We start from the raw sequence: 16,314 nt of genomic DNA on the forward strand, positions 1-16,314 counted from the left end.
CTCAGAACATTCAGTGAGTCAGTGAGTCAGAGTTAAACTCAAGAGTGGAATCAACAAACAGATATGATTCTTTAAATAGTTTGAACTGTTCACGAATCAGATTGAATGATTCATTCATGAATGAGAGTCACTGATCCTGATGATCCTTCAGTGAGACTCTGCTCAACAAGGGTTAATGAGATGGACCACTATATTGAATTTCAATCCTTTACTTAAATAACATAACTTGTTTTATGTTCAACGGTAGAAAAATACTCTTACAGGTTTATAACACCTTTTTTTATTTTTGGGTGAACTATCCCTTTAAATAACTCCTTTGGCCAGTGTCTCTTATGTATCTCAAACGCTATCAAATAAATGAAAAACCACCACACTAAACCACATTCATGCACATTTTCACACATATTCAGGGTTAGTGGTGTTTCTTTGCTCAGTTTTTAATCTGTAATACATACAAGCTCCTGTGAAGATACAAAAGATTCATCCAGCAGATTTGAAAAAGAAACACGATGTCTGGCGTTCCATGTGTCACATGGGACATACCACACGCTGCGCTCATCTATCCTCCATCTCAATCTTTCTCTCCACGTGTGGGACGCACTGACTCTATGAGTTAGAAAAGTGAACGTGGGCTGCACACTCTCGAGAGGGAATGTGAAGAGCGAGAGACAGAAAGATGGGATGAGAAACACTCCAAAAATAAAAGAGGATTAATTAGAAAGGACAAGAATTGAGGGGAGAATCAGTCAGTTTCTCATGCAGAGACCTATTAAAAAATGTATCAAAGTGAGCTAGATGTGTGTAATGCAAACTGAGAGGTTCTTCTCTGCCTGCCTGTCTCTCTCACACACAAACATTAGAGGTAATGAGAGAGGTTATCAGTGGTGTCATGAACCCCCATCATGCAGTGACACAGTTATCCACTAATTAACCCACAGACTGACACTTTCATTTCTGCCTCACATCTGTCACTATCCTTCAGCAGTCATTATTCATCAGATAAAATGCATTTGTTTATTTTGTGAATAATGTCACTGTGTCTCTCTTTGCATTATAATTATACATTTCAATTGACTTTTAATCAAATTATAACATATGTTGATTTAATAATTCAATAAATCATAATCAATTACTTATGGAATACCATTTTAAAAGTTTGCTGAATATTCAAAACTGTATGTTATTCCTGTGATGGCAAAGCTGATTTTTCAGCAGCCATTACCCCAGTGTTCATTGTCACATTTTAATATGCTGATTTTGAGCTCAAGAAAGATTTCTTCTTATTATTGATATTCAAAACAGTTGTGCTGCTTAATTTTTTTTTCTATAAAAATCATCATCAAAAAAAAAAAAAAAGAAGAAGATCAATCAATCAATCAAAAGAAGATATTTTAGAAAAAATCACAAAAATAACTGGCAAAATATTTCTGGTGATAATTCAAGCTTAAACTGGTAGAAAAATCCATTAATATGTATCATATATTGGAACTATTCATTTATAAAGTATTTTATCAGGCAAATGTCCAAAAAAATCAAGGTATGTGATCAAAAACATGGTATTACTAAGGCACATGCCCCAACAACTAAATTATTATAATGATACAAACAAACATATTACCACAATAGTTCTTCTTAGTATCACCATAGCTGTTGTTTGTGTGCTTTGCAAATGCAAAATGATTACTGTGGTTTATTATTATAAAACTGTATCTTGCTAATGGACTCTGTGGCTGTATTTTTTTATGTCTAAATAATGTGTCTGAATCGCCTCTGGATGCTGGTGTGATCAATATTTCAGACAGCAGAACGGATCACCAAATAGACTTCAGTATTCTGGAGGAGTGCCAGTAGAACTGCATTAACAGAGCAACCCACTCACACACATACACACTCACACACATGACTGTAACCCACTAACCTGTTCTCCCCCCACACACCACAATGCACACACATGACCTACACCTACTTGACAACACATACATACACACAAGCTTAAAAACACACTCATATGCACAATCTCAACCCACTCACACAAACACTTACATTTAATCATTTAGCAGATACTTTTATCCAAAATGACTTACGAATGAGGAGAGCAACAGAAGCAATCCGACAAATGAGAGAGCAACAGTATGTTATGTGTCAAGTGTTATGACAAGTCTCAGTTAGTCCAGCACAGTACACATAGCTGTTTTGTTGTTGTTGTTGTTTTTAATAGAATTCAAGTACTGGTGAAAAAAATTTGTCTTTAGACGTTTTTTGAAAATGGCCAAAGTTTGAACTAGCAAGTTTAGGGTATATTGGTGCAGCACCAGTTATTGTGAGCTATTTTCGGCTCATTAAAGACTACTCTTACTGCTGCATTCTGGATCAGTTGCAGAGACTTGATAGTAACATCCGGGATGCCCACAAAGACAATATTACAATAGTCCAGTCTGGAGGGAACAAGAGCTTGGACAAGGAGCTGTGCCGCTTGCTCTGATAGGAAGGGTATAATCTTCCTAATGTTGTATTAGGCAAATCTGCGGGACTGGTCCATTAACTGATCACCGATCACAACTCCAATGTTCCTGGCTCACCTGGAAGGAGTTATGGTTGAGGATGAAGTTGTGATGAAGTGCTGGGATGGCTGATACCACAATCAGTTCTGTTCAAGCAAGGTTGAGCTGAAGGTGATGGACCTTCATCCAGCTAGAAATGTCTCTCAGACTTGCTGCCATCTGATCATCTGGTTGGAATGAGAAGTAGAGTTGAGTGTCATCAGCAAAGTACTGATAAGTAAAGCCTTGCCTCTGAATGACAGATCCTAATGTTGACATGTAGATGGTGAAGAGAAGAGGTCCAAGCACTGAGCCTTGAGGAACCCCAGTAGCAAGAAATTGTGACTTAGAAACATCAACCCTTCAAGACACCCTGGAAGACCTACCTGAGAGGTAAGACTTGAACCATTGGAGTGCGGTTCTTGAGATGCCCATCTTTATGAAGGTGGACAGGAGGATCTGGTGGTTAACTGTGTCAAAAGCAGCAGACATATCCAGAAAGATGAGTACTGATGATTTGGAAGCTGCTCTTGCCAATCACAGGATTTCATTAATCGAGAGCAGGGCAGTCTCAGTTTAGTGGCCATTTTTGAATCCACAATGGTTGTTGTCCAGGAGGTTGTTCTGTGCAAGGAACATAGAAAGTTGGTTGAACACAAATTGCTCAAGTGTCTTTGCCATGACAGGAAGGAGGGATCCTGTCAGTAGTTTTCTAAAAGTGCTGGGTTTATGCTATGGGAAATGTACCAGTGTGAAGAGAGGTGTTGATAATATAAGTAAGCACAGGTATGACTGAAGAAGAAATGGCCTGAAGTATGTGAGTGGGCATAGGATCAAGTGGATAGGCAGTGGGTTGATTGAAAAGGATAAGTTTGGAAACATCCGTCTCTGAGAGTGGAGAAAAAGGGAGAGGGGGTGGGAAGAGAAGAGAAGAGAAGAGAAGAGAAGAGAAGAGAAGAGAAGAGAAGAGAAGAGAAGAGAAGAGAAGAGAAGAGAAGAGCCTTTAAAAATATTGCGATATCCGATAATATCGTCTACCAAAGCTCCACCTCCACCACGCCCAGCACCCACTGAGACAACGTTGCTGACATGCACCGTAAACACACACCATATTCAGTTTGGTTTTAATTATTGCCACAAAGTTTGGTTTTACTTTTCTTAGTTTGTGCTTAGTTTGTACTGCAGAAAGAGAGGTAATTAAATAGTACAATGAAACATGGTATTATACACACAAAATATATGCATTTGTTAAATTAATTTCTAGTTTGTCGATTTGATGAATTTTTGGCTTTTCGTTTCGGTTCATAAAGGTGCATGATAAGAGTTTTTATACCATCTGGACTGTGATTGGCTGGATTAGTTCCTCCTTGTCATTGTGTTGCTCACATTACGAGATCACGTGGCAATGATATCAGACAGCTTTGAAAATATCATAGTGTCTGTGATAGCTTGAGACAGATTTGGATCACGTTGCTGACCTGCTCATACTTAACGAGTTTCGAAAACCGCAACGAGCACCGATTTGGTCACGATCCAGAGGTTTTGTCGCAGACTGTGGAAATCTCTCCGCGAAACAGCAAAATCCAACCAAAAATCCTGTAGTGTGAGCCCAGCTTAAGTAATTAATGCTAAACTTTAGTACCATATGTTGTAAATGAGAACCATATTTAGGTTACTACATGACTGTAAGTTGTTTGTGAGCTAAATCTGATGTAACTTAAACTGCTGAGTTATTTTTATGAATGATGAAATTTTGATGTCTAGCTAGCGATAGATAATCATTAATAAATTAAGCTCTATCCGGGGACATAAACAGTCACAAAAAATAACATAAGGCTATACTAACATAATGGAAATAAATTGCATATCTCTGTGTACCTTACAGTGTTTAGTACACATTACCATTGAGATCCAGCCGTGGAAGCCACAAACATATCAGGGCATTTGGTTGCTCATAGCTGTCAGTCATTCAGCAGGTATGCAGTCCTTTCTATTCATTATTCCACACAGTACAGTCTTGTTTATTTTCCTCTCTCTAAATACAGAATGCCACATATGTGGTAGGCTAACCCTGTGTAAAACAGTAGCTGTCCTGCCAGGCAACCAAGTCAGCATGTGTGCATATGGTATATTTGAAGACAGGAAGTGTGGTTTCTAATGGATAATGGACTGACAGGACCCATCATTAGCCACAGTACTACAGTGGCTGACAGGAGTTACACATAGGTTGTATACTTATTAGTTCTGACTGTCAGGTCTGTCTCGCTGTCTGCCTGTCGCCTTCTCTTTCTCTAAGGTTGTCTCTGTGTCTCTCTTCTGTACACTTTTTGACCGATCTTGAGGATCCACTGTCTGTCTGTCTCTCCCTCTCTCTGCAGTTCTTCTCCTGGTTGGAGTTGTGTCAGTAATCATTACTGGTGTCAGTCTGTGCCCTCAACCCCTTTCCACAGAAACCATAGAAACCAGCTCAGTTCCTCATTAATGTCACAGTAGCAGGAACACACTCAGTCATGATATACCGACAGGATCTCTCAAATATAATTTGCATTCAGAAAAGGGGTTTCCAGTAAAGTTTACTGTCTGCAACAACTATCAGAATAATCATTCTCATTCATACTGTACATGCCACCACAGATTTTTTTAACTGAATACATTAACGCCCCACAAAAAAATCTTTGAATCCTTGACTGAAAATCTAGTAATTATTTTTTTGTCTAAAACACTGTGGTAGAGTCAAGGTTCTTGACTCCTGAACGAGTCAGTCTATTTTAGTCTCTAGTCTGTTTTCTACCAACCGGTTTATTGAATCGAACTGTCCAAAAGAAATACTGGTGATCCGAAAACTGATGCAACCGGTTCTAGACTCGTGAACGAGTCAGTCTATTGTTCGTTATCTGGCTCGGCTCGGTGTTCATCTTCAGTTCTCTCTTCACAGCAGTTCAGTCAGTGTACTGTTTGAGTAAATGAATTACTCCGGGATATTGGTTTGTTTGAACTCAGAGGGAATTAGTTAACAGCTTAAGTCATTTGTGGATTAATGCGTATTGGAGACGCGAACCGTTTAAAACGATTCAGTTCGATTTGGTGAACTGGTTCAAAAAGATCCGGTTACATCGAATGATTCGTTCGCATACCGGATATAACAAACTGCTTTGTTTTGAACTCTCTCATAACAGGCATGGAAGAGAAGACAATCCTGACACTAAAGTCGTAGTTTTTGCTATTTTTGGACCAAAATGTATTTTCGATGCTTCAAAATATTCTATCTGACCCTCTGATGTCACATGGACTACTTTGATGATGTTTTTCTTATCTTTCTGGACATGGACAGTATACCATACACACAGCTTCAATGGAGGGACAGAGAGCTCTCGGACTAAATCTAAAATATATTAAACTGTGTTCCGAAGATAAACGGAGGTCTCATGGGTTTGGAACGACATGAGGATGAGTTATTAATGATAGAATTTTGCTATTTGGGTGAACTAACCCTTTAAGAATGCTTTCTAGTATCAACTTAAGATGGCATGTAAACAGACTGCCAATGCATAATTCACTGACAATATAATGCATATCTCACCCAAAAATGGCAAATGCTGTCTGAAATCCAACTCTGTTGTACATTCTAATCTGGTTGGCTGAGTTAAATACAATTTCTTAGATTCAAATCTGTTTTTATCACTCCACCACCAACAAAGTCGTGTTTACAAGGTACTAGGTTGATAAAATAAGTACGTCCAAGGAAGAACTAATCCCTGGATTTGCCAGAATTTGTCAAGTATATGCCACTTGAAATAGTAAGATATTCAAGAGATCTGTGAGCTTGAACATGCCTTTATAATTTGATTTGTTCTCAGATGTCCAACTGTGGCTAAACCAGACTTTAAATCAAAAGTCTGGCTCTTGGAGATTAAATGCTTTCTAACATTATATTGTGCTTGGTATCTTTTACAATAAAGCAATAAAAAAAAAAAACAGATACTAAAGACTGGTTCACACAGAACTCTGTTTATCCATTTCACTGCACTACTTTGCCATTGTTTTTCTAGGAAACGTGCTGTGAGGTGTTTAACCATTGCATTCACGTCTCGAGTCTTTGACAGCATCTTGTGCATGACACTGCATTCTAAAATCATTAAAAAACATTCAACTTTTAAAATACACGTCTTTCCCCATTCCACTGCTTGTGTCTTGCATTTTTCAACGTGTTCCCTGTGAATGGCCCCAGTTTATTTAAAAAAAAAAAAAACGACTATGACAGCTTTGTGTATATAAAACAATAAACATTTGCATCGGTAATTCTCATTACAACAATGAACATGAAAAATTAAGGTTCCTAAATGCAATCAAGCATTCTGTGACAGTATTATTATAACAGAACAAGCCAATCCTCCTCCACTACAACTCCTCTTCACAGCATGTGACAGGACATTTGTTTTAAAGCTTGAGTCAGTTAGTCAATGATCACAATGGATTGGGATCATGGTGACTTTATAACAAACAGATAAATTGGCTTTAGAGCCAGTGAGTGACAGGTATTGATAACCAATAAGCACTGTCTTACAGTCCCCAGAGTTGTTATCAATAGACATATCTATTAATTGACCCCATCCTATGCATGACTCGAGGATATAAATAATGCAGGCTAAGCCAGTCGGTGCCATGGAGCTGTCAGAAAAAATGTTTTGATCCATGACTAGGTCATGCAGAGTGTTGGGAATTATGTTCATGAACATAGATAATGTACTGGCATCGGTTTCTTTGATCAATAGACATATATGCCCTTTTTGTGCTTAGAGTGTTGTATAGCTGTGTGTAATCTAGCAAAGAACAATTCCAGTGGGATTGATGTAGGATTAAATATATTTTATATCAAATCATTAATTATTCATATCAAATTATTATATCATTAACATTATTAATTTTAAGAAAAATATAAAAAACAACATTTTAATGACATATTTTGATGTAAATTAAATCCTACATCAATTCAATGAAATTATAAATTTAATTTTATTAACTTTTTTTAATTTAATTATTTTATTACATATTTTAATTTTTTTTTTCAACATTTCATTTTTTTAAATAAAATTGTGCTTTGTGTAATCCAAAATGTTTTACATGTCTTTAAAAGTAATATAATATTTATATTTCATAATTCATTATTTATCTTGTGTCAGTACAAAGAGCAAACATGCTGTGCATCTGGCCACATGGCTTACATTTTGTTGCAAAATAAGGAAGGAGTACAGCGTAAAATACATTCAGGGGTCCCAGAATTCCTAACTACAGCCCTGCATGTGGGAGCAAGAGCTATGGCAGCATCATCACACTCCCCATCCCACACATGCCCAGAGAACCGTGGAGGAGGGCAAGGGCGAGTCACCACCTCATTGCATTTAAAGATTTACTCCAAAATTTCCCAAATTCAACAACACCCACCATATGAGTGTATATAAGTGACTGTGGGACTTCATGTGCATAAAACAGTGAGGCAGAGAGAGAGAGACAGACAGACAGACATCAAAAAGGGTGAGAGAGGGAGAGTGGGTTCTAAATCCGAGTCCCAGCCCTCCATGCTTTACTGAAAGCAGGACTGATAGACGTCATAGAAGTCATCCCTCCATCACGAACAAGTGGTGCTTTGCTCCTTTCAATGAACACTTGATGTTTGAATATGTAATGTTAAGCACATAGATAACAATGTCATACTCCTACATGAACATGTGGGCATCGAATCAAAAGGTAGACTGCTTCTCTGTGCTTGAGAGAGATGGTCATATAAGTGAATAAATGGCCTCTCAAATAAACAGACACAAAAAATTTTTACCAAATATTTAAGATCGGGGGCGGCACAGTTAAATCTTAAGAATTGAAAAGTGACTCACATATTTTTCCCATGAAACTTTCTCCATAGGGATTTCAAAATATTCTGTCCATAAAAATTCTAAGCCATAAACCAAACTAGCAAATGCCAAGATTAGAAAAAGTATATAAAAATCATAAAAAATACAAATAACAAGAAATGAATGACAGTACCATGAAACATTTATTCTAATTTTTAAGTTTATATATATACGTATACCCCTTGCAGAATCTATGAAAATATGAGTAATTTTCAAAAAATAAGAGAGATCATACTAAATGCATGTTATTTTTTATGTAGTACTGTCCTGAGTAAGATATTGTACATAAAATATATTAACATTTAGTCCACAAGAAAAAAAATTGCTGAAATTATTAAAATAACCCCCTCAAAAGTTTGGGAACCCTTGGTTCGTAATACTGTGTTTGGTCACCTGATGATCCATGACTGTCTTTCTGTTTTGTGATGGTTGTGCATGAGTCCCTTGTTTGTTCTGAACAGTTAAACTGAGCAGCGTTCTTCAGAAAAATCTTTAAGGTCCTGCAGATTCTTCAGTTTTCCAGCATCTTTGCATATTTGAACCCTTTCATGCAGTGACTTTCTGATGTTTGAGATACATCTTATCACACTGAGGACATTTGAGGGACTCAAACACAACCATTTAAAAAGATTCAAACATTCACTGATGCTCCAGAACGAAACAAGATGCATTAAGAGCTGGGGGGTGAAAACTTTTGGAATTTGAAGATCAAGGTAAATTGTACTTAATTTGTGTACCGGGAAACATACAAGTATCTTCTGTTGCTTACGAAGGGCAGAACTAAATGGAAAAAAATTATATTTCAACAAAATAAGACATTCTTTAATAAGACAATTTGGCCATCTTCATCGTGTTCAAAAGTTTTCACCCCCCAGCTCTTAATGCATCTTGTTTCCTTCTGGAGCATCAGTGAATGTTTCACCTTTAGTTGCGGTTACCCATTGAACACTTTTTTTTTTTTTTTTTTTTTTCATACAATGGAAGTAGGGCTGAACGGTTAATCGAAATTAAATCGCAATTGCAAAAGCTGCAATTGTCATGCGCATCTTGTCAGGGAAGCATAGTTCTGTGATCTGTAGTAAATCTCCATCTAAAGGCCATGGTGCTCTCGCATAGAAACTCCAAATAGGTCCCGGAAGAGGAAATCAGGAAATCCCTATAGTTGTTGCTGAATAAACAGATGATTTTACTGCTTTCATTGATTCAACATGACTAATAAACACACGACTACAACAAAATGTGGTTTATCTGAGTTAGTCTGAAGGTGAACTCTCCTATTTTATTTAAGCTTTATTTTAAATTAACGAAAGGTTAATGAAAATTGCTTTGGAAACAAAACAAAAACAAGCTTAAGTTTTGAGTTACAAATAATTCATTACTTTGCACAAAGAATAAGTCATCAGCATTAGTAAAATGTAATGAGCAATAATAGTAGTAATGTAATTGAAATATCTTAGCAAAAACACTGCCATCGTGCAGACACCAATTCAACATCACATCTCTGCAACTCAAGTATCATTGAGATTTCCCACTGGTAAATATATGGTTTTGCTTGGTCATTAATGCATGTAACCTGTAATTATGATACTTCTGAAGCTACTTGAAGGAAAACTAAGGGAAACGCTTACTCTACAGAATCTATGGTTGTTACAGTCCTTAATAATGTCACACACAAACTAGTTCATCTGGGAGTTTATACTGTCAGACAGAAGATGCAGTGAGTGTTTAATGTCTCTTCTGAGATGGTGGTGGGTGAGGAAGTCGACTGTCCACAGTGTGTGTGTGTGTGTGTGTGTGTGTGTGTATGTGTTTGTACAGTTGAAGGGAGAATATTAGCACACCTCATTAATGGCAGTCTTTTTCATTCCCTGATTTTTAACCATGAAAACATCTAATCATATACATAGACACCTAATCTTATTAAATTATCAGATTTTTCTGCCACTCTGACTTGCGCACGACATCCACAGAGAGTTTGGAAGTGTCTGATGTACCATCTAATTTCCTGCTGCTCTGAAAAACTGAGCTTGACTCTTTTTATGCAAATGAGTTTGTGTGACATCATTGAAAGAGAATGAGAAGTGGCTGTAAAATGCATGGTAAAAGTGAAAAATTTCCCCACACATATACTGACAACATTAAATAACATATGCACACAGTAAATGATATATAACCAACTGTCCAGTAACACACTTAGCTAAGCAGAAAAAAAAGAGGATTTTATTTATTTATTTATTTATTATTTATAAGTAAATAGTTATTGGCCATTACATGAATATGATTATGAGCTTATTGGTATCGGCCAGAATTTATATATATATTAACTTTTACTATTTAGTTATTAAGAAAATGCTATTAAAAATATTTAAAAAAAAATTAATATCTGTTGTTTATCAAATGCTAAGAATGCGTAAAAATAAGACCTGGTTATACCATCATAATATGAAGGAAATTTCCATATTGTTTTTTTACAGGTACTGTTTTTTGAAAGAAATGTCCATAATCTTAATGGAAAAAAGTACTGGTAATTTTCATGCTAGGAGGACATTATCTGTTTTTTCTATTTTGTTCTTACAGCCCAATTTTCAGACATAACATAAAAAATGTGTTTATCAGTAGTGGTTCAACGGATCACAAAGCATGTGCTCTCTATATATTGATGACACAAGTCCCTGTAGAAAATAGTTATCAAACTTCTAGAAAAACTATGTGAGAACAGCTATGTCTCAAGCCTTCAGGTTCCTCAGACACACAATCAGAGGATATTTAATCACCAAGTTCCTCTCTTTCTCTCTGAATTGTTAGCCATACACTAATAATAACATTAATAATGAATGAAATATGAAATGAAATATGCATTCAATAGCCGTCTACATACGTACCTCAGAAATGGACTAGGGCATTGTGAGAATATGGGACAGATATTTGATCAGTGGCAGTGTCTGGTCCTCTATTCTTCTCATGGATCTTCAGGGAGTCATCATCAGATAGAGTTGTACTGTTGCATTTGTCTGTTGTCCTCACTAGATCATATGAGAATGTCTGCATCTCAAACAAACAGGTTCATTCAGATGTGACTCTTAAATCAAATGCTGACTCAGAGATATTTACAGTTGTTTACTTTAACAGATATTTTTAAAAGGTGTATTTTTCACATTATTTGTATTGACAGGTCAATCAGTACAGTATGCTACAATACTACAGTATAACATGCACTAATGTGCATATATAAAATCTTTTTTTTTTTCATGAACTTGGGATAATAGTCAAATATTTGTATCCTAAGCATATTAGATTACACTTATTATATGAACAGTCCCCTAAGAGGAATTTGGGGTCAAGTGTCTTACTCTAGGTCACAATATAGTTCAGTACAACTTTAGCTGACTCCATGACCGATTGAAATATTTCTCATTCATCATGTCAGTTCTAAATGACAGCTGTGAATAATGACCAGACTCCAGACATTTCTCAAAACCCCTCATACTGAGGGCAGACACACACACACACACACACACACCATACATCCAACCCCTACATCTGCCTTTTCCTGCTCTCTTTCTTCCTGAGAGTGTGAGAGTCTCTCTCTGATAACCCTCCATCATAAATCAATTTCCCCTTGGCCACGAATGCCTCAGCTATGGTGACAGACAGCTGCAGCAGAGGTGCAGATCTGAATCGTTCTTTCGGATGGCAGCATGGCGACCATCTGCAGCGATGATGCTTAAATTATCAGCTGCCTTTAAGTGATACGCGGAGGCTAGCAGGTTCAATCTGACTGGCTGAAATACTTGGGACTAGTCCCACAATTTTAATTGCATCATCTACAGGTGGTGTGTTATTTTTTATTGTCCCTGTTATCTGACAGATATTACTGACACGTGTCTTGAAAAATCACTTCCTTCCGTCCATTAATTAGGATATGAAATAAAGATCACATATAGTTAAAACAAGTACCTTAAAATGTACATGGTTGATTACAGAGAGCACAAATAAACTATAATTTAAACATTCATACTTATTAAAACATTCTTATATTAACACTGCACTGTTTGAAAAGTACAGTATATATATGTAAGTGTAAATAAATGTAAAAGTAACTGCTTGAGTGAAAACAGCAAAAATGAAAATGAAGCAATTTGGTCCTTTAAGTGCTGTGACAAAACGCAGATAATCGAACGCGGTTCACAACTCCACAGCATAACACAACCCCAGATCACAAAGAGATTTCTTCTTCTATTATCAAGATCACTGCAGACTGATGGCACTAACTTTGGTTACCCAAGCTCTTCAATATTACAGTCATTCCCATTATATCTGCATAGCACTTTGATGGACACAACTGCAAAAGGACTTGCTGCGGCCAATTGATTAATTTTGCGCTTATCTTCAGTCATTCCAGAATATCATAAACATGAAAAATACATTTTTGCTGAGCAAGTCAAATGTCATGACAAGTTTAAGTTTCAATTACCAAAGAGGATTTTAAATGGCATAACACATGAAAGTAGAACAAAAAAACAAACAAAAAATAACACATTTATGTCTATCCGTTTTGCAGGGCTGTTGATACATGCTATTATAACTGTTATTAAAAACCTATAGTTTTGAATGTATGTCGATTATTACTATATATTCATGCAGCATTACAATGGGTTGCGGTGAGGCACTTCAGTAACTACTTCAGAAAACTGAAAGAAGAGTTTGTACCTTCAGAACTTCATCTGAACCAAGGTAATGTCGGCAATATCAAATCAAAGATTATAGATACACAAGACATGTCCCTCGTAGTTCTGAATGAGGAAAAATGCCATGCTCAAAATAGCAGCTCTATAAAAACAGGAAGCCCTGCCTTCTGTAATAAAGAGCCAAAACGTCACCAGTTTTGGAGAATTTGATGTTTCCCCATTCAAGGACATAGGAGCTGCACTTGCATGCCCGAGAGGTGTTTCAAAGATGGCCGCCAAATGATCAAAGGGACTTTGATCAAATGTACACGCTCCAAATGAACTCTGAGTGAACTGGTCATGTGTTTCGATTATAATGTGCATAAAAGGGACAGTTTGTGTAGTTATCTTGTTTTTCCCCTAATTTCCCATGTATATGAAGGCCATCTTTCAGGGTTTATAAAATGCTGTCAAGTTTAAAGTTCTTAATCCATACAGTTGTCCGTTGTGCTCAGTCTCACACTCTGCAGTCTCTAATGCAGCACTGGGCTAAAATAATACCTGTAAAAACTGTAGCATTCTCTAGATAAGTCTAGCTCAGTACCACGTAGGAACATTTTTATATTTATGTGGAAGATACTGTGGAACTGTTTGTATTTTAAGGCTTCATAGTGCCACGAAACTAACACTGGCATACATATAACTAGAAAATATGATGCTTTAAACCATAGTTACTCTTAGACATCACATTTAATTTTATACATATTAAAGCAATAAATACAAATATTTACCTACCAAATTTGTAGACAGAAAAAAATCTCCAAACTTTGTGGAGAAGGTCACCAAGATGGCTGACGAACGGTGCTCGCGAACGTGCATTGTTAAATATTTTAGTTCAGTCAACTTACAAAATATGAGAGAGTGAAAACTTAAAATGTTAAGTTGAATAAACGAATTCAGAAACTACAAGAGACTGCAGTTTTTTTTTTTTTTTTTTGCAAAATAATTATTACAGTGTAGTCTCTGTACATTTATACATGGATTAATTTGCTGGTTAATCATTAGAATTCTCATTCTCACATCTCAATGGCAATTGCAGTCTCAGATGCTGCCATTTTTTCTTCATGGGCACTCTCTTCCCAATTTTTTTTTTTTAAACCAATCATCGGATGCAAATACATTTTTTACCTTTATATAAAATGTTTTTTCTGGATTTTTTGGTAAATATTTAGTAAATTTGGTCCATTCGTTGAAATAAACCTACCATAAAAATGCAGACCCTTCATTTCTTTGTAAGTTGGCAAACTTACTCAATCAGTAGGTTATCAAATAACAACTACTATGGAAGAGGATTAGGATTAGTTTTATTACAAAAATAAAACCAAGTCATGATTAAAGTCATTTGAATGCAAGATAAAACTTGTTAAATATCAAGAAAAATGTTGAAATCAAATGTTGAAAATTAAATAATGAAATTTAGAAAATACAGTTGTTGTGTTTCGAGAATAAGAGAATAAACTCATTACATTACAAAAAGAAAGTCTAAATATAAACTGAGAATAAACACTAGTGTCATGGACATAGAGAGTGATGCTTGTGGATGACGCATATGATTCGATTGACCAGAGTTCGGATCTGTCTTTTATGGTGTAATATAGAAAGGACACAACTTTAGTTAAAAAAAAAAAAAAAAAAAAAGAAAGAAAGATATTGTATCTTAAAAAATCATGAAGAAAATATTCTTACTTTTACTTGATTGTACAAATGCAGTATAATACTTGTTGGTAATCATTACCAACCAAAATAATATTTGAAACAGCCTGATAAATTAATTAAACATCTTATCTTCTGATGCATTGAAGATGCAGAGCTGTTCTAATGTTAATGGATTATTTCCAGAAGTAGAATGTTCAGAAGTCCTGTCAGCAATATAATGTAAATTTTATACTGAAAACACATTTTTGTGATATATGTTGCTTTCTAGGCAGACAGCTTAATTCTGAATATTAAAGGGTTAGTTCACCCAAAAATGAAAATGATGTCATTAATGACTCACCCTCCTGTCGCTCCAAACCCGCAAGACCTCCGTTCATCTTCGGAACACAGTTTAAGATATTTTAGATTTAGTCCGAGAGCTTTTTGTCCCTCCATTGAAAGTGTGTGTACGGTATACTGTCCAGGTCCAGAAAGGTAAGTTTTTAGTCCATAAATTTGGACTTTATTCAGCATAGTCTTCTCTTCTGGGTCTGCGACTGCTGTGACTGCAGATGTGCAATGCTGCTAATGTGTTTTCTTTGTCATTGGGCGCACCAGAAAACACGTTAGCAGCGTTGTACATCAGCAGCGTCACTGCAGTGTTGTGAACTCTCTCTCACAACAGACCCGGAAGAGAAGACGGTGCTGAATAAAGTCTTATTTTTTTGTAATTTTTGGACCAAAATGTATTTTCAATGCTTCAACATATTCGACTGAACCTCTGATGTCACATGGACTACTTTGATGATGTTTTTCTTACCTTTCTGGACATGGAAAGTATACCGTACACACAGCTTCAATGGAGGGACTGAGAGCTCTCGGACTAAATCTAAAATAACTTAAACTGTGTTCCGAAGATGAACGGAGGTCTTACGGGTTTGCAACGACATGAGGGTGAGTCATTAATGACATAATTTTCATTTTTGGGTGCACTAAGCCTTTAAGAAAAGACTTTTAATGGTAATGCACAGTTTTGCAAAAAAAGAAAAAGAAAATGTTTTTATAAAGATATGTGATTACTTTGTCAAATGGCAGCAAATAAAATAGTGTCCACAGGAAAAACTAAATCTTAATTTGTATAATTATTCATGTGCAAACTTGGTGTTATCAATTTACCTCTCAGCATTGTGAAGAAAAAGCAAGATATGTAGTTGTTTATTTCTCTTACCATTCTATTAATGGGTCAAAATACTACATAACCCACCCACTCTTGTTATTTAAGGCTCCACATCACACTGCTGCTGGTTTCTTATGAGAGAAAAATCAGGAATCACAGTGGCATCCGTTTAATACATATATTCACAGCAATTAAACTAAAGTTAAGACAAATTTTCAGGAATGGCAGCTCAGGACTTTCCTGATTATATCAGAACGGCTAGTCACCCTGTACGCTCATTCACACACACATACACATGTCACTCCATTAGCTGCTAGTGTACCTTCATG

Source organism: Carassius gibelio, chromosome A8, assembly GCF_023724105.1.
Source record: "Carassius gibelio isolate Cgi1373 ecotype wild population from Czech Republic chromosome A8, carGib1.2-hapl.c, whole genome shotgun sequence".
NCBI lineage: Eukaryota > Metazoa > Chordata > Actinopteri > Cypriniformes > Cyprinidae > Carassius > Carassius gibelio.